Source organism: Mustela putorius, unplaced genomic scaffold (genome assembly GCF_011764305.1).
Source record: "Mustela putorius furo isolate JIRA1106 unplaced genomic scaffold, ASM1176430v1.1 tig00003853_pilon_pilon_pilon, whole genome shotgun sequence".
NCBI classification, from domain to species: Eukaryota; Metazoa; Chordata; class Mammalia; order Carnivora; family Mustelidae; genus Mustela; species Mustela putorius.
Window position 1 is genome coordinate 68,466,925 of NW_025422005.1, and position 19,549 is coordinate 68,486,473.

A 19,549-nucleotide genomic window follows, 5' to 3' on the forward strand; every position below is an offset into this window, starting at 1 on the left:
AAATAAGCCATATACATATATATACACGGGTATGTATACGTGTGTGTGTGTGTGTGTGTGTGTGTGTACACACACATACATATATATGTATATTTATAGCTGTATCTTTACATGAGATTAACTTGTTTGCCCTGGAAGTTTGAATTAAATATTGTGTTTTCAATGTCTCATAAAATGTATTTTAATTTCTCCTTAAAACGTTTTTCTGAAAATATGCAAAAAAACCTCTTAAATGCCTTGACTGAAATAAAAAGATCTATATGTGAGAAAAGTTTGTTATCTTTATCAAGACTGATGAATGCGTGCATGGATTGGATTTTCTTTTCATGAGTATGTGAGTGGTTTGACTAAGTTTTGGAAAGCTCTGCTAAACTCTACAAATAGTTACATAAGAATAACGAATAAGGATGTTTTGCTCAGATGCACATTTACCAAGCATCTACTGCGTACCAAACACATTATCCCCCTGCCAAGAATATATACAGTCATACTTTTATTGAATCATGGTCAAGACCAATGTTTTATGTAATCATTGCATGAAAATCAATCTTAAATCATTCAAGTTATATTTCAACACCTTCCTGTTGAAATAATAATAATAGGAGATACTTTTCAAATCAGATATTTTTATTGACATGACCCATACAACATCTTTTTACTTTGAAGAATTGTATTATTTGTTTCTGTTAAGATTCTTAAGCAGTAGATCTAAAAACAAAGAAATGGTTTCCCTGTATCGTCTGCAAAAGCACTAGATTTGGCCTTAAGTGCTCTGAGTTAGTGATGTACAACTGCCACCTGTCCCTAAGCTGACTTAGGCAAACCACTTAACCTCTAGTTCTGGGTTCCTTGTCCTTCAAGTGAAGATATGTAATTTACCTCACATGGTTATTGTGAAGATTTAATGAGAACATATGTGTTAGAGCATTCTGCAAACTGTAAAGGGGCTATTTGAATGTGACATATTTTAAGTGTCTTGGTTGTGAAATTGTGAAAGAGTCCCAACATTTATGGGGAAAAGTGTTGAGTTTTCTGAGATAAGGGCGTGTGGAGCAGCGAGTATGAGGCTTTGCCAGTTCTGTAACTGGAAACGAGGATTGTGAGCCAAGACTTCTGCTTAAGGGGGATGACAAATGTGAAAGCAGCAACTGGCAAGGAAAAGACAAAATATAGTGATGAGATTTTATTTTATTGTTGATAGAATATCATTTTCTTGGATATTAGGCTCATTTTCTCTCTGTGTATGCTATGCACTCATAGAGCAGGTATTTATACAAATTGGCTAAATTACAAGAACCTCGTTATGGACCATGACGACTTAAAGGGAACATGAGAAAGTTGAAGAGATTTCTAAGGAGAGTCATAAATACAGTTAAAGGGCTTGGGCATGAGACCTATGGGGAAAGGTTCTGGGATTATTCAGTTTGCTAGGGACAAGGCTAAATGTAGAAATGTGGGAATGTGTAATATACTAGGGATAAAAGAACATCTGTTTTTTATGTCTAAGAAAAATCTAAAAGGAAGTGGGCTTAAGCTATAGGATAACAAATTTAAATTAGCAACAAGAAAGAATTTCCTGACTGTAAGGGTTATTGGGCATACAAGGACTTGCTGGAATTGCTTTTGCGCATCTTTGAAAAAGTGTTTCCATTAAAATAGAATGGTGTAGGTGTTGACCTTCCTGAGTGCAGAACAATGGATCAGATAATTTTTAAGATTTTTTTTTTTTTTTTGACAAAGAGAGACCACAAATAGGCAGAGAGGCAGGCAGAGAGAGATTGGAGGAAGCAGGTTCTCCGCTGAGCAGAGAGCCCAATGCGGGGCTTGATCCCAGGACCCCGGGATCATGACCCAAGCCGAAGGCAGAGGCTTTAACCCACTGAGCCACCCAGGCACCCCAGGATCAGATAATATTTAAATACCATTTCTAGTTATTGTTACTCTGGTAAGACAAAAGAGAATTCTGGCAAAGATTGTCCAAATTAAAAAGGGTTTTTATTTGTGTAGAACAAAGAGAAAATGCATTTTGATTATAGTTATCCTATATTGTATCATTGTACATGGCTAAACTGTTGCTTGAAATATTCTAGAATGTTTAAAAAGATGTAATGGAAGACTTCTTAGAAATTCTGTGCACCTGAATTCTTTCAGTTCTGGAGTCACATGGAATAGGGCATACAAAGTGTGGGAAAGACTATTATCTATTCATCGAATTCTTATTTCTTATTTTTCCTGCACTAGACTGTATTTCCCTAACTGTTTTGATCTGACATGTAACAATATGTTTGAGTTCCTCCAGTGGAATATGAATAGGGTGGATGTTATGTGTGCCATTTCTAGGCTTTTTAAGGAAGGGTATGCCCACCTTCACTCTGTCTCCTTTTCTTCCAGTTATAAGCAGACCATGATGAGGTACTAAGGGTGGGTGGGACACAGCTTGGCAGGGGCCTGGGTCTCTGAGTTACCTTGTGGTAGAGGTTCGGGAAGGGGTGCTGTGTCATCTGCTAACAGGAACATCTCAGTCTTTTATGCAAGTAAGAAAGAAGCTTCCCTTCTATTTGAATCATTCTGCATTTTTTAGATTTGTTTCTTCTGCAGACTTGGGTGAGACGATGAGTAGCCAGGCCCATTTTACTGGGTTTATTTCTTCTCTGATCTTGGACAAAGACTTTTCTTCTCCTTGTTTTGGATTCTCTTCCATAAAACAGTGAGAACAATGAACTCACACTTTCATGTGTGAGTGTATGTATTGGAATGATGAATGACATTGCCTCTTGAATTGTAGTTTTATTATTTAACCAAAAGCTTGAAAAGATTTTTCTAGTAGATGAATAATATCAGAATGTACTTGTTTTAATATGGAGATTTACAAACCACTTTATCTTCAAAGAAAAACAAAGGAAAAAGCTTTAAAATATAGGAAGAGGGCTAAAGATTTAATACAAAGAATTGTTTGGAAATGAATTCTTTAAAGTCTGTTAAAAATATTTTGCCATTTTTACTAGAAAGATTTTTTCAGTATGCTTAATAACAGTTATTCACAAGAAAGCTGCATTTTAGTTTCATCTGTAAGTTAGAATTTTACCTTTCATTCTTTTCTACCAGAGACCATTTCAAATAATACCTATACAGAGAAAAGCCTTATCTGCATGATATTGACTATGAAACTGAAATATAAACTATAGGAGATTTAGTGAATTTTCTAATTTATCTTCCCGTCTGTGGACACTGGAAGTCACAAATATGTAGAAATATTTGCATGCTAATTAGTGGAATATATTTCTCTTCCATGTCTTTCTCTTCAGGATTTTGAAAACTGACAATATAAATTTAATAAATATGGGTCTGTATGTAGTTCAAGATAAAGATATGGGGACTTGTTTTAAGATTTTAAGTATATAATAAATCATCTCAATCTATTCTGGCTGCCTAGTTCTATTTGAAATCAAATCATTCATTTGGAGGTAAAATTGTGTGTTATTAGGAGTTTAGGCTGTGGAGCTAGATTACCTGAGTTTAAATTCTGGCTCTGCCGTTTACTGACTGATGGACCTATGGAAGCATTTCACTTCACTGCTCTGTTCTCAGGTCTGTATCTTTCAGTGAGGCCTGTAATGGTACTTACTTCACATAGTTTTGTGTGAAATAACACCTTAGGGCCTGGTACACAAGCAATCAAGAAACTATATTATTCAGTAAGTATTTATTGATGATCTGCTATAGTAAAAACTGTATTACATTAAATCTTATAGGTCAGACAAAGTACTTGACACCTTAAAAGTTGTCTCAGTAAATTCTAACCACCTCTCTGTGCGGTAGATATTATTATGTTAATTGCACAAGTGAAATAACTATGTCTCTGAGAGGTTAAGTAACTTGCCCAGAGTCACACAGTTAGCAAATGGCAAAACCAGAATTTAAAACCAGTATGCTAAATTCCAAAGCATTATCCAGTGAATCACAAGGGTAGGTGCAAAGATAAAAATGATGCAGCCCAGAAGAAATCAGTTTAGTCATGGCAGAGATATTAAAAAGTATATATCTTGCTAAGTGTTAAAAATATCAATGATGTACCATGGGAAGAAACTTAGGTTTTTTGTTTTTTTTTTCCCCATTGTCGTTATTGCTGAGTAATGTATTTTCCTGACATTGGTTGGTTAGAGTTTGTTGCTAATAAGATAATTGTTAGGGCTAAGTCATTGACTGGTCTACTTTGTGTTCTCTGATACCATTCTATATGCCTGCCCTACCTCTGCAAATTGTTTCATGAATATGTGTCTTGGGTCCAAGAAGAACAGTGAAGGTATTTGTGGGTGGAAATGAGCAAGGGTATCACTGCTATTGGAAAAGTCATTCAATATGGAAAAGTATATCAAGAGTGGAGTACTCAGATGCACATAGACTTGTCAGTTGTTCACCTAGATCTGACGTATCTTTGGCTGGATTTTACAATGGGACTAACATAGATTCTAGATCAAGATGACTGTTAACAGTTCTCTGCTTACACACTCCTGGCTATGTACAAAAAACTTGATGTCATTTAATTTGATCCCTCTGCCTGCAGTTGCACTAAGATAAATTTAGTCATTTCTTCAGCTAAATTATTCACGGAGGTGAAAGTGTTAGTAACATTAGTTAGTCATAGAATTATAAAGTCAGAAAAGACCTCGGGAATCGTCTGATCCAGTGTCCTCACAGTACCAGTAAGGGAACTGAGACCTAGCAAGGGTCAACAGATTAATTTGGGTCACACAGTCTGTTGTGTACAGAGCTGGATATAAAAGTTAGATCTTCTCATAATTTTGCTCACCCGCCATATCAACTTAGGCAACAAGTCCAGTTATTGATTCTGCTTATTATTTCTGATATCCAAGACCTCTTCAACATTTTCATAGTCTCTGCCCTTGTTTTAGCTACAACAGGAAAGCCAGCTGGGTGTGGGTTAGAGAGAATAGAAATGGCTAAAATTAGCAGGACTCTTTTAGTTTATAAAGTGATAGCAGTGCTAGCTTCATTTTTAGCTGGCCTTAGCAAAAGTCTGTAGCAGCCAGACTTTTCTCCTTTAGATCAGAGTTGGGCTTGGTTCTAGCTCTGTTTAGGCTCTATGCTGGATCTGTTACCTCTGGAAAGATTTGATGAGAGAAACTGCTTTTCAGACAAAAGAAGAAATATGATGAGGAGAAGCTTCAATAAAGTTTCAGGATTTAAAGCTATTAGGAAACTAAGGATCAAGTCATCTAGCTGTCTCATTTTACAGAGGGTAAAATAAAGTCCTAGATGAGTTGGGTGACTTCTGAGGCTATAGAATATGGGCTAGAATTGGGTTCCTCATTCCTAGTGATTCCTGCATTATAATAGAGCCATAGTTGGTAAACTTATTGAGCATATACTCTGTGCCTTGCATTATGGTAATGCATGTGTTTTATACTATATAAGATAATATATATTACACCATGTAGCATTAAACTCTTAAGGCTGGCCCCACCTGACAATGGAGTCTATATTGATGCTTAGAGAGTTTAAATTACTTTCTTAACATCATATAATTTGTAAACAAAAGAACTAGGATTCCGATATGGGCCTTGTCAAGAGCTTTGAAGGGCTATGAAGGAACTTTTTAATTTCCTTGCAAGCTGAACAAGTTAACCTTTTTTCATGGATGCTGGCAGAAGACCTAAGACTCTCAGATTAGAGACAAAGGACTTTACTATTCATATTAATAATAGTACTCATAGTGTCAGTATTTCTTTGGGCTGCATTTCCTACAGAATGGCAAGAAGAGGGCCAGGTGTAACTTGCACAGGCAGTGAGCTGCAGTATAGGACAGGATGCCTGAGTCGAGGAAACTGATCTTTTATAATAGGCAGTAAGTATCACTACCTTTTACTCTGGAGAGAAATGCTATCTCAGTCTTACAAAAATGTTTGCTATTTAATCATGTTTGAAGAGATAGTTTGGAAGAAAGTCATTCAGTACTGTTGCTTGAAAGACATGCAGAAATGTGAAAGACCCATGGAGAATTGTCTCCCAATATACTTTGGCTATAAAACTTGTATTATCAGCCACTATACAACACTGACTCTGTGGCAAATCATGTTGGAATGGTTTGCTATTGGAATGGAAGCATTTCTGTAACATGAATTGGTTCCATTGGAAGGACACTGGCAGTCAGGCCATTGAACCTTGGAATAAATCACACTGAGTGAGGTGGATATGGAGCCACAGGTATATTAATTGGGGCTGACTTTCTAAAACTCACCCTGTCCTTAGGCACCCCCCACCCCTTCCTTAGCACCTACTTGAAGGAAGCAAGGAAGGAAACAAGGAAAGAAGGGAGGGAAAGAAGACAGATTGTAAACTCAGTTTGAAGAGAAGAGCGTCCCTAGGCTTCACATTGTGTTCTGGTGTCATTGTGTGTCAGTCCTTATGGCTTGTTGCTGAGGCCACGTGGGTCTGTTCATAATATCAAAAGGGATGGGGGCCATCAAGGTGGAAAGGGCAGTTGGATCTCCTGAGTTTAAATAAATTCTGCTTACTCGCTGGTGTCCTTGGACAAGTTTCACCCCTGTCTCTGGGAGTTTCATTAGCTCTAAGATGAGAGTGACCCTTGTCAAACTCAGGACAGTTCGTGGTCAATGATAAGCAGTCAGTTAATGTTAATTATTATTATTAAAAGGAGTAGAAGTTTGACATGGCTAAAAGTATTACTGAAAGATGCTTTTAATACCTGGAAACCCCACAAGATATATCACTTTGAGCTAAAATCAGCACAAGGAGGAATTTTAATTTGACAAGATGAATTTTTATTATTTAAAAATGTAGAAATAATATTTGTGATGATAATGTTAATGCTGCTGCCTTTGAATCCCAGACTGAAACTCAACTGCCTTCATTTATGCATTCCCCCCAAAAGGAACTCTTTTGTTAAGCCCCACTTAGTCCATCTTAAAGCACCTTTCAGTCAAAGAACAGCTTCTCATTAAGGGAAAAATGATTATTAACACCCTCATTTTGCTTCCTCTCGTGAATTATTTGCATTCAGAAATGGCATGGCATTAGTTTCAGGGTAAATGCAAATATTACAGCGGGACTTCTCACCAAGCTCTTTTTTATTATTAGCTCTTTTTATGTACTCCATTTATTATTCCCTCATCATTTTTCAGATTGTATTAAAATGTTAGATTTCTTAAAATAATAATATTTCTTTCATTTGATAATTGTCTCAGCCCTGTCTACGCCAGTCTACATCACAGAGTGCCCATCTATAATTTGGAATGGCTTATAATGACTGTTCGTCTTTGCTTCGGGGAGGTCCAGGAATTAGCTATCACGGTAACTGAATCCCCTCTCTCCCACTGAGAATGTGATTACTCCAGGTGAGGTTCATGGGCTTGGGAAAGAGGGCGGTAGTGTGAGAAAGGCTTCTGCTGTGAGTGCTGGCAGTGTATTTACAGTCTGGGGCTTGAAGATAAATTAAGAATCCTCCCCCCCCACCCCCTCAGCTTTGAGCAGTGTCCATCTCCAGTGCTTTTTAAATACAATAGCTCACACTTTATTTTTCTTTTGATGTTGTGATGTCGTTTTGTGAGAAACCTTTGTTTGCTGCATTCAGTGTCCTCCCTGTGTGGAATGAATGAATTAGGAGGCTAAGTATTTGTCCAAGGGCAGTGGTTATAGCTTGGCTGGAGTGGAATCAGGGACTCGGGTATGCTTTCCGCCAGGGTCTGCCTTGATAAACTGATTATAATTATTTTGTTTTTCCCTGATCATAAAAAAAAGGTAATAGATCTGACTAATAAAACGAAACTAATAAAATCATTTGATCATTTTGATTCACCGCACTTCACTGTACAAAGCTTCCCTGTTGACTCACAAATTGTTACTGTCAAATCATTTTATATTTGTTTCTTTTGGATATGACTTAACGTCTCTTTTTCTCTCCCCTTGTTACTGTCCATCATTTCCCTTCTTCCTTCCAGGGAGCAGGGGAATGATCAATGATCAAGTCTTAAAGCAAGCGATCCAGTAATCAAACAAATGCGTCTGTTCTTAAAATGGCATACTATGTGACATGTAGATATTTGTAAGGCTTTTACCATAGGTTCTGCTTCTTGGTGCATTATGAAGTACTAGATACAGTAATTAGCTTTAGTACTTTTGTTGTATGATACGCAAATTTTTACTTTGTAGAGGTTGAGATGAGAGAGTATTACCTTCACCATAACCTAGAAGTCAGTAACAGGAGCAAGTGTCCAACTCAGAATTCTGCTGGTACAGGCCTGCAGTTAGACTAGTTCTTCCACATATTTAATAATGGCTACCTTGCACCAATTTTATTAAAAATCCCCTAGTGGGTAGTGGGTTAGCATATACCAGCAATATTTGGCAGGAGGAAAAATGGGTATAAAACATTTCTCACAACGGCTGATGGGCTATTGGGTGGCATATATCATTCAGCCTAAAGCAGGTAATGTTAGTTTTGAGTGGTTATGATGTACCTAGCACTTTGCTAAGCACCCTACAGACTACTTCATTGATTGAAAATCAAAGACGTTTATCAGAACTGCCTGACTTTTTCAAGTCCTAGAACACTGAGACTATTATATCTGTGAGGCACACTGAGGAAAGGAGATTAGGATGCTTTCTATTAGAGCCAGTCAGCTGAAGGTTCTGGGCAGACCCATGTCCGGGCAAACCTGGAACCCTTTCACAGCACAGCAGTGTGCATATGATGGGAATCTGCATATCACCGTAACTGGTGAGATTTTTCTTTTGTAAGAGGGGGAAGCTGCTATTTGTTTTCCTTTTGGAATCATTAGTTCCTATGGTTGGCCTTTTTTTCTCCCTAAAGAGAAGTTCATTTTTTTTCTCTGATTCATAAAACTAATTTTAGGGTATGGAGAGAACCAAATGACTGATTCTGGATTTTAAACTTCTGGGTTCATGTACTGGCACTGTTCATGTGCTATGCTCTTATTCGTAATCTGCAAGTTACTTATCCTCTTTTCCCTTGAGGATCATTGGAATTGAACTACCCCTTGGATTTGTTAGAAGTATTACCAGTAAACCACTAAGAACAGTGCCTGTTGCCCAGAAAGTACTCATAAATATAAACTATTTATTATATTATGAATATTAGCATTTTGTTACTTATTTATGGATTTTTTTTTCTAGCTATCTTCTTCTTATCAACTTTGTGAAGTTTTTGATATATATAACTTTTGGTGATGGGTGACTTTGAAACAAATTCATAAAAGTTAAAAGTAACTTTAAAATGCTCATGTAAGGGCACCTGGGTAGCTCAGTTGGTTAAGCATCTGCCTTCTGTTCAGGTCATGATTCCAGGGTCTTGGGATTGAGGCCCACGTCGGGCGCTCTGCTCATGGGGGAGTCTGCTAATCCTTCTGCTCCTCCCACTGCTCGTGCTCTCTCTCTCTTTTTCTCTCAAATAAATAAATCTTTAAAATGCTTGTTTAAACATAGGTATGTAGGTAATAGCAGTGAAAAGGTATGTTTGTAAAAAGATACAACTATTTTAATGACATTCCATTTTAGTTTTGTATCTATTATCCTAATGATTTCCTACAAGGGAAGAAGCAAATAATCCATGTTACATTTACCAGTTCATTTCTTCAGGCTTTTCCCCTTATCCATGTTCATCTTGTGGCAGTCTGGAATGGAAGAAAGCATTTTGATCTCAGAGGAACTGCAGGGCTCAGGACTATTTGACTTTAATGTCCTCACCAAAAGGACCACCTTCACTCGGAGGTACTCAGTGTCATCACTCAAAACCTTGTTCAATTGCATTAGGAACCCTAGCGCACAGGGGTTATAGCAACTATTTAACTGCCACCAGGCAAACCCCCAGGGGGACTGGGCCACTAGATTGAGAGATGGAACCGCTGTTGAAGGATGGTCCCTCTATCAGTGTTGCTATATGTATTATGTGAAGGACAGGCTAATACAATTCCTCATCCATAGAGAGCTGGTAAGAAAAATGTATTCCCAATGGTACCAGTAAGAACCATCATTTGGTCAGAAGATAAATTGCCATCATCTTTTTAAACCTAAAGTAATGGTTTCTTTCTGATCTCTATATTTGAAAGATAACCAGTCAATTAAAAACAGACTTGACAGAATTGTCCTATTGTTTTGTAAGCCATACTGTATAGGATAATTTTCCTATTTGGAGTATCTGGCATTTTACCTCTGAGGAGAAGTCCAGGTCCCTCTTCCCTACCCCAAAAAAGGAGGAACTCCACAATGAAAAGCATAGATACCTCAGAGCTCTACAAGTGGTGATCATGTTAGCTTGTATTTTAATAGTTTATTCTTTAGGGACCTCTGGAACTTAAAAAGGCTTATATCACCCCAATATCCAGTATGTACACTTAACAACTACACCTGCCAATGAAGAAAATTGTATATGCCAAAGTTTTACATGCCAATAAAAAAAATTACCACATTGGGAGAGTTTTAAAATATTCTTATAATAATTAAATATCTTCAACCAATAAATATAGTTAATCAATGTTTGGAAGCCCAGGAAGTTGTCCATATGTTCTCAATTCTCCAGGCGATTCTGGCATTATCGATCAAACTCTAGGCCAAAGATTCCTTCAAGTCACATGGATCTGCCAGATAGGAACTGGCAAGGATCTTCTCACTTTGTCATAACCTGGCTGAAGGCCAGTGTGAAAAGCTGTATGGATAAACATATGAGTAAATCTTCTGTCCATATCAAAATAAGGTGGCTACCTTCAGTATAATTTTGGTCCCTAGGCAATGCCTGAATAGTGTGGCTATTTGACTGGTGGTGCACTAAAATACAGTCATTCCTATATTAAGAACTTAAGGGGTGTTATAATTATTGAATAGCTCAATAAATACCCGTCTGGATTGATATTGATGCTTGCTGATTTATGCACATCCAAGTTAAATGTAAACAGATCCCCAAACCACCTCTAAAAGTTTCATATGAGTAGTGCCTGCATCAACAGATTAGGAAATACACAGACAAGTGCCAACACCAACCAAAAAATAAGTTGAACCACATACCTATATGGTATACAGTAGTTTGTACATTGCTTACACATTGCTAGGAAAGTGAAATTTGAGACATGAAATTTGCGTATCAGAACTGCTATTGAGAGATAAATAATCTCATGAATTCCAGTTACTCAGAGGATTTTTTTTTAAAGATTTTATTTATTTATTTGACAGAGATCACAAGTAGACAGAGAGGCAGGCAGAGAGAGAGAAGGGGAAGCAGGCTCCCTGCCAAGCAGAGAACCCGACGTAGGCCTCTATCCCAGGACCCTGAGATCATGAGCTGGGCCGAAGGCAGAGGCTTAACCCACTGAGCCACTCAGGCACCCCTCAGAGGATATTCTAATGCAATAATTTCACTCTTCCTTCTTCCAAAAATAAATCTTTATATTTTGAGGAGCTAAAATAACATCTGGGCTATAGTAGATGCTCAGTAAAATTTTTGTAAAAAGGAATGAAGGAAAGATAAATTTGGAAAGAAAGAGAGCTTCAGGTATGTGTGGTTGAGAAGATTTAAGACCTAGGAAAAATGGACAATTTGATTGAAGGTCCTGAGAAAATATATTCATTAAACAAAATAAGCAAAAAACCATGCAAATAAGAAGAACCTTCGGGAGATGAGCGGTGGAATGGATAAAAAAAAATTCAATTTTAATTAAATGCTTTGCAGACTTTGATAATATACTTTTCAGTTTGATTGTATAAAAACTTATATTTGACCAACATAATTATGATTAATTTTAACAGATGGAAAATAACCATAGAGTACTTCTCTTCATTTTAGTTTTAATTTAAAATTAAATTGAATTCTCTTTCTTCTTTGGAAAGGAAGAATCTTTTTGCTTAGGATGATACAGGAATGATCTCAGGATCTTTAGTTCTCTCTGTCTAATGTCATGGATATAGGAAAACCTATCGGAAGGAGTCATAGAGAGTGAGAACCATGAATTTTCTCTTGTCAGATTTTACCTTCGTTGTGATGTGTAGGAGCTTTGTTCCACACTACTGGAATCATGCACTGTCAGGTGGGGGAAGTTTGAATTCCATAAGGCTTGTGCTCAAAAGGAAGTGTGGCTAATTGTAATGCCAGGGTTGTCTTGAGTGTGATGTTGAGACATTCAGCCTGGCCAGACAATAAGGACAGTGAAACTGTTTGGACTTGTAGGCTCCTTCCAATCCTTCTAAACCCCCAAAGGGTCATAGTGTTTAAAAGAAGGAAGGAAGGAAGGAAGGAAAGAAAGAAAGAAAGAAAGATAGATAAATGTGGAGGGAACCACCATAACTACTTTGAAGAAAAAAAAGAAGTTAATAAAACAAGCCAATGATACTGCATTCTGATTATAACCAAACAACAAAATCTTGCTCCTCAAAGTGGTTGTTTTGAAAAACAATGTATTTTGTGATCTGATTTTTCACTTTCTGCTGCTTCTTAGATTAGGTTTTCAGTATCCTGTCAAGGAACTGGAGTGTAATATAGGACAAATCATTCCCCACCCACAGAAGCTTGCGACTTGCTTGAATTAAGAGAGCCTGGTCTTTGGATGCATACCTAAATTTAAATTCTAGTTTTGTTTTTTACCAATGATGTGACTTTAGGCAAAGCTACTTAACCTTTTAGAGTCTTACTTTCCTTTTCTATAAGATTGGAGATGATAGAATCTATCAAACAGGATTATTGAGAGGATTATAAAATCACCTCGCAGTAGCACCTGAAAAATCTTGGGTTCCCTTCCAATAAAGAATCTACTTTTTGAGAGAAAGAACAGATTACTTCAAGTTTCTATACATTTTTATAGTTTCAGAAATATAGTGAAGCTTGATAATAAGCTAAACTCAAAAATGTAGCCAAATGATAGAATCATGATATTGTACAAATATTTATCTAAAAGAATGTTGTCATTTTGTTCATAATGGAGAAAATTAGAAATGATCCACATATTCATCATGGGATTGCTTGAACAGATTATGGCAAATCCATTTGATGCAATACTAAGCTGCCATTAAAAATATCTCATATCTGGATACTTAAAATTCTGGGATTATTTATAGTGTTTCACTGAAAACAAAAAGACCAGTTTCATCACTAGAGGTGTCTAGTTTTAAAATGGAAAATAATATATGCATTAATAACACAGAAGTGATCCATCTGCATGTTAAAGCTATTATGTTTTGGGGATGTCTTGTGTGTGACTTTATTTATTAATTTTTTTGTAATTCTTGGTGTTTCCTGATCAAGAATACTAAGAATTTAATTTTGTAATTGTAAAAATGTGTTTAAAAATCATTAGTCTTTGGCTTATACTTTAAATAATAGGACAATTGATTAGTGTCAGCGTTCTCTAAATTGTTGAGTCAAAGATAACAGTGAAATTATTTAGTGGATTATATTTCTGTATATGTCTCTAGAAAAGTAGGTGAATTCATAGAGTTGATGACATAATAAGGTTATCTGGCTTATTTCTCATTTATATTATACCTTTCAATAACCACAAGCATTTTCATTTATATTAGAATAAACTCTTTAAATGTATCAAGATAGAAAGGAGACTCTTTAAATGTATCAAGATAAAAAGCTTAGGTAAAATACTTGGTTTTCATTTGGTCATTTATACAGAGGGATTTCTTTTGGCTGAGATTAGTAAGAAAATAGGTATTGCTTTTATTTAGAAAATTAAGTACATGTGAAATCTAACACAGAGGCTAAATGATTAATATATGCTATTGAATCTGAATTCAGTAGAAAATAATAGTGGTTTTTAAAATGCATTACTCTATCTACCCCTTCATTTATTCTCTCATTAATTATACCTTTCTTCTATTCAAATGTAGCTGAAGTTTAAAAGCATCTAATAGAACATTTAAAATATCATTTTAAGTGTAATAAAATAATCTGAGAACAACAATATTCTTACTATTTTTCAGCCTCATTTTTAGACTAATTAAGTCACACAACTAAAAGAAAAAAATATCTACTCATTTGCTTAAAATTGATTCCATTAAAATTTTATAATAGTGGCCTTCGTTGTAAGGAAAATATTTCGTGAGTCCTATTAGGGTAGTTAATAATTTGGAGAATTTAGAGGACCAGATTTCATTATGATACTAAAGTTATAAAATCTCTCTTTAATTTGAATCTGTAGTTAGCTGATACACCACATTATTTGTTAGCATCACTGGGTCAGTATGTTAGGTGTTTTGCCAAAAATTTGTCTTCACAGTTGATGAATGATTATTTTTAGTTATTTATTTTTCTAGGCAGTGTCATGATTTATTTTTGCAGAATCACTTTTATTAACTATGAAGTAAATCTGATTTGTCCACTTGGAAGACTGAAAATGGATGAACATTCTGAAATTCAGCACATATGTGTAGGGCTTAAGATAGTGATGAAAAATACACGTGAATGTGTACTGATGAAAAATACAGTAAGAAGTGTGGACATGGCCCCTAATAAATACCCTGTCTCATCATCTTTTGATAGTTGATACAAAAACAGAATTCGTGGGGGACATAACTCTAACTACAGTTCACATTAGTTATCATAGATGTCTTTGGCTGATATCAGGTGTTTAGTGGACAATTCAATACATTCTAAAAATTATTGAATTTTACATATACAACATATGTGTATATATACAATAATTAATAATCTTTACTAAAATTTAAAGTTTACTTCTTTTGAATTTTAAAAGCAAAATATTCAGGTTTGAAGAAAATGGAGAAATACAATATATTACGGAGACTAGAGAAAATATTAAAGGGAAGAGAGTAATCATATGGAGGTAATCTTCTAACATTTTGGCATGTTCCTTCAATCTCTTCCTCCCATAAAGAAACAATTACACACACACACATGCCTCTACACACATACTCATCAAATTCATGTAAACATTTTAACCTACTGAGCCACCCAGGTGCCCCCATATAAACATTTTAAATAATTCAAGTTATTCTTATAATTGTAATTCCTCCTTTTTATTTGCATATTATATCATTTGATCTATTACATAATATCAACCCATACTATTGGACGCTTAACTTCTTTTTTCCATTGAACATTTTTAATGGCTACTTACTAGTCCATTATATGGGTAAGCTAAAATTAACTATTATAGTTTGACATTCAGTTATTATTCATTTTATTATTACAAATAATACTCTGATAAACGTATTTGGTCCAAATCTTCATATATTTCTAATGATTTATGTGATAAATACATTTTCCTTCTTAGGGTCTAAATTAATCTCCTTTTGAGGCATGACCAGCATGGGATATGTGTGAATCACTTTAAAAAACATTTTTAATTTTTTTTTTTTATGATGACAAAAATTATACTTAGATTTAGCCAGCTGGACTCAGTTTAGATGATCCCAATTTTGTTGGCAACATCCAAAGCATCATAGTCAGGGGCCGGTTGAACATATGAAGAAGATGGGAAGAAGAAGTTCTTCCCATCAGGCCTGATCAAGGTGTTGACCTTGGCCACATCAATGTCGTAGAGCTTCTTCGCAGCCTGTTTGATCTGGTGCTTGGCCTTGACATCCGCAATGAACACAAGCATGTTGTCTTCTATTTCCTTTATGGCTGATCTTGAAGATGGCATAGTGATCAAGCTTGTTTCTCCTGGCGATGCTTTTTTCAGGGTATTTGGGCTGCCTTCTGAGATGCAGAGTATTGGGTAGTCGGAACTTAGGTGACCGGCGGATCTTTTTTTTGTGACTGTGAATGCCTTTCATCACTGCTTGCTTGGCGTTCAAAGCCTTTGCTTTGGCTTTGGCTTTGGGAGGGGTGGGGGATTCCTTCTTAGCTTTTGGCACCATCTTCATAAAACTAATTTACTTATTTATTTTTTACTTTAAATGTACCTTAAATAGAATGATAATGCTCTTCATTCATTTAAATGTCTGTTGAGTACCTGCTGTGTTAGCACTGTTCTGGATGCTAGGGATCCAGCTTATTTTTTAGTGCTAATTTATGCTGAGGTTGTTAAGACTGCTTTTGTCAAGGTCACTGTTCACCTGTATGTCTCAAGTCCAGTGATCAATTTTCATATTTTTTTAATGGACTCATCAGTAGCATTAGACACAGTGGCTTAACACTTTTTTCAGAACACATTTTTTTCTTTGTATCAGAGATACCACTCACTCTTGGTTTCCCTTCCATTTCATTGGCTCCTCTTTCTGTGCTTTTTTAAAGTTTGTTTTCCTGACCTATACATACTCACGTGACCTATACATACTCAAGTGATCCTTAAACTTGCTTGGTATTCACAGCCTGGATGATCTCATCTTCCCCATTGCTCTAAACATCATCTCTTCTCTAATAAGGGCTATCCTCTAATAATTCTCTATTTTTTTCTCCACATTCCAGACATGTACTACCAACTTGCTCTTTCCAGTTGAATATCTTGTAGGCATTTCAAATTTAACATGCCCAGAACTGAACTACTGATTCACACTTTTCCACAAACAAAACAAACAACATGCCTCTGTGGCTGTTCCTAGGGACATTCAGTAATTAGTAACATCATTCATCTAGTTTCTCTGTTCAAAACCTTGGAGGTAGAGACACCATATTTATTCAACAAATAATTACTGAGGGTCTGTTATATTTGCAGTCTCTATTAGAAATGCTGTAGGTCAGTCAGTTGGACAAACACACATACACCCTCTCAAAATAGTTTATATGCTAATGAACTTGACTTCTGTCTCTCCTCGCGCTATCATTCTATCAGTAAATTCTGTTTATAATAAATCCAAATCCGACCACTTTCCATAATCTGTATCCCTTTTCCATCCAGTCCATGCCATCATTGTCTTTCTCCTAGACTGTTGCATTAGCCTTCTAACTGGTCTTCTTTACTGCTCTTTGACTCAACAAAGATTCTTGTCAACTCAGCACATCTAGAATGATCTTTTAAAGCCAGATCATATCGCTCTTCAATTTTAAAATCTTCCCATTTCTACTAGTTTAAAAAGATATATGTGCCCCTATGTTTGTTGCAACATTATTTACAGTAACCAAATTATGGAAGCAGTCAAGTATTCTCTGACTAATGAATGGATAAGGAAGATGCGGTACATATATGTACAATGGAATATTACTTAGCAATAAAAAAGAAAGAAATGTCATTTGCAACAACATGGATGGGTCTAGAAAGTGTAATGCTAAGTGAAATAAGTCAGCCAGAAAAAGACAAATATCATTTGATTTCAGCCATATTTGAAATGTAAGAAACAAAACAAACTAATGAAGAAAAAAAAAGACAAACCAAAAAATAGACTTAACTTTATAGAACAAACTAACTATTACCAGAGGGGATGTAGGAAGGGCATTGATGAAATAGGTGGTGGGGATTAAGAGTACACTTACTATGATGACCACTGAGAAATGTATAGAATTAGTTAATTATTGTACATATACCTGAAACTAATATAATATTTTATGTTAATTATACTGGAATTAAAAAAAAAAAAAACCCTTCCCATTTCAAAGAAAAATCCAAAGTCCTTACCATGAACTCCTTGACCATAGTAGCAACTCAGCAAATACCTAGTATGAAAGGTTGGATGTGAGGGTGAAAGGCTATGACCTATAGGCCCTATATAGATAGCTTCCTCCTTTACTCCAACTTCTAAAACCAAGGTGAAGCTTGTTAATATGGTTGTCTGTGGTGGAGGAGATGGAGTGCACAGGACATAGAGGTTTGAGTATTTGACTGACAAATAGTCAACCTAGTTTTTGACAATAAGACCAATCTGGTTAGACATGGCCATGGATGCTCTAGGAAGAAGAAAATTCTCAAATTGTGAATCTTTTCAGTGGGAGGAAGGTGATTGATTTGACATAAAGGCTTTACTCTTAGCCTTTTACCATCCTCTTTTATGTGACATTGAAGAACTATGAATTCAGATGCTCAAGTTATGATTCTGTCTATCCATATAAAATTCTTGATTTATTTGAATCATATGTATCTATTGCCCAATAGTTACGGGTATCAGTCTCTCTGCACCCACCTCATCTGTTATCGTTAACAGTAATCGGTTGACCAAGCTTGGCAAGCTACCCAGACTTTAATCTGTAAGGGGAAACAAGGAAAAAAAAATCAATTATTTTTGGTTTATATGTGTGAAATTAAAACACTTCTAGTTTAAAAACTCTGCTTGGGCTAAAAGAACTAACTTTGCCTCACTATCATTTTTTTTTTAAACAGAACCATTTGTTACAACTTTCCTGTTAGTGTGTTGATCAGTAGCAAATTTCTCTTAGTGGTATTCAGTATTAATTTTAGTAGCTAAAATTAGTGGCTCTCCTTACTAAAAGGGCTATTTGCTGCTTTCTTTCTTTTAAAAAATGGGAGCAATTATTTGTGCTTATGAGAGCGATGGGAGCAACCAAATGCTAAAAATAGAAATTATGAAATGAGCCACAGGCAAATTACAGAGCTGGGACAAGCCATGAACATTCTCTCTGACCGGCCTGCTGCTGACCTCCCTCTTGAAGTGGACAGACCATTTACTTGAATGGATGACATGTTGGAGAACCATCTTCTCTCACTTGGTTCTATGTCTCTTTAGCGCAAAATGCCAATTGAGGGTTTAGTTTGATGCTGCACTTTGGTTCCAGAGACAAACCCATTAGAACCATAGCTGAGAGTAGAAAATGCATTTTGTCAGGGCCACCTGTTAAATTTGAGCCATAACCTTTGGACTGGGTGACAATTTTGTGGTTTTTAATTTTACTTTCATGTCTCTGAACATAAAGCTGTTTGGAATTCTGTGCAGAGTTACTCTCAGTTGATATATTTAAAGCAGGAAAATATTTTGAATTGGAGAAGTGATTATTGTTCTTACTACCCTCCCCAAATATATATGTATACCCTCTGTTCCACCCCCCGCCCCAAACAAAAAAGAATCTGATTCATCTTTGGAGAAGGGAAGTAGGAAAAAAAAGCCATCAGGGGGAAGAGCTCTAAGCAAAATCACATTTAGTGATCAGATTCTCTGTTTTCTTGGCTGCTGTTGCCAAGGCATCTGCAATTATTATCCTTTTTGTATCAGGATGAACACATGGAAGCAAACAGAGCCTGCACGTAGCGATGAAATATAAGAATCATTTGAGTGTAGGTGGAAAGGAAGTGATAAAGTTCAGAGGAACAGATGTTCTAAGAGTTATAAAAACTTTTCAAAATGAGATCTCATGCCCTATGTCTAATTACTGCATTGCTCTTCTTGTATCCTGATAAATCAGACCTGTTAAAAATCTTGGGGAGAGTGAAGAGTAATGGACATGGAGACCAAAGCAACTTGGCACCGCACCACTGATGACTTTCAGCCCAAGCCATGTTGTTGACCCTCTGTTCAGCTGAGCATCTGCAGTGGCATAGAACTGCCCACAACAGGGCCAGAGAAGAGCACTTGAGCACTTGCTTGTTTTGTATTCTTCAAGTACATTGTTTGAATTCCTTATCTGAACCCCCCCCATTACATTATTGTTCTC

The 19,549-nt window shown here is 36.1% G+C and overlaps 1 pseudogene; it reads right to left on the minus strand.

Annotated features, from left to right (window-relative positions):
- Positions 1-15,410: 15,410 nt before the first annotated feature.
- On the minus strand, positions 15,411-15,870 carry LOC123387274 (annotated as a pseudogene).
- Positions 15,871-19,549: the final 3,679 nt, after the last annotated feature.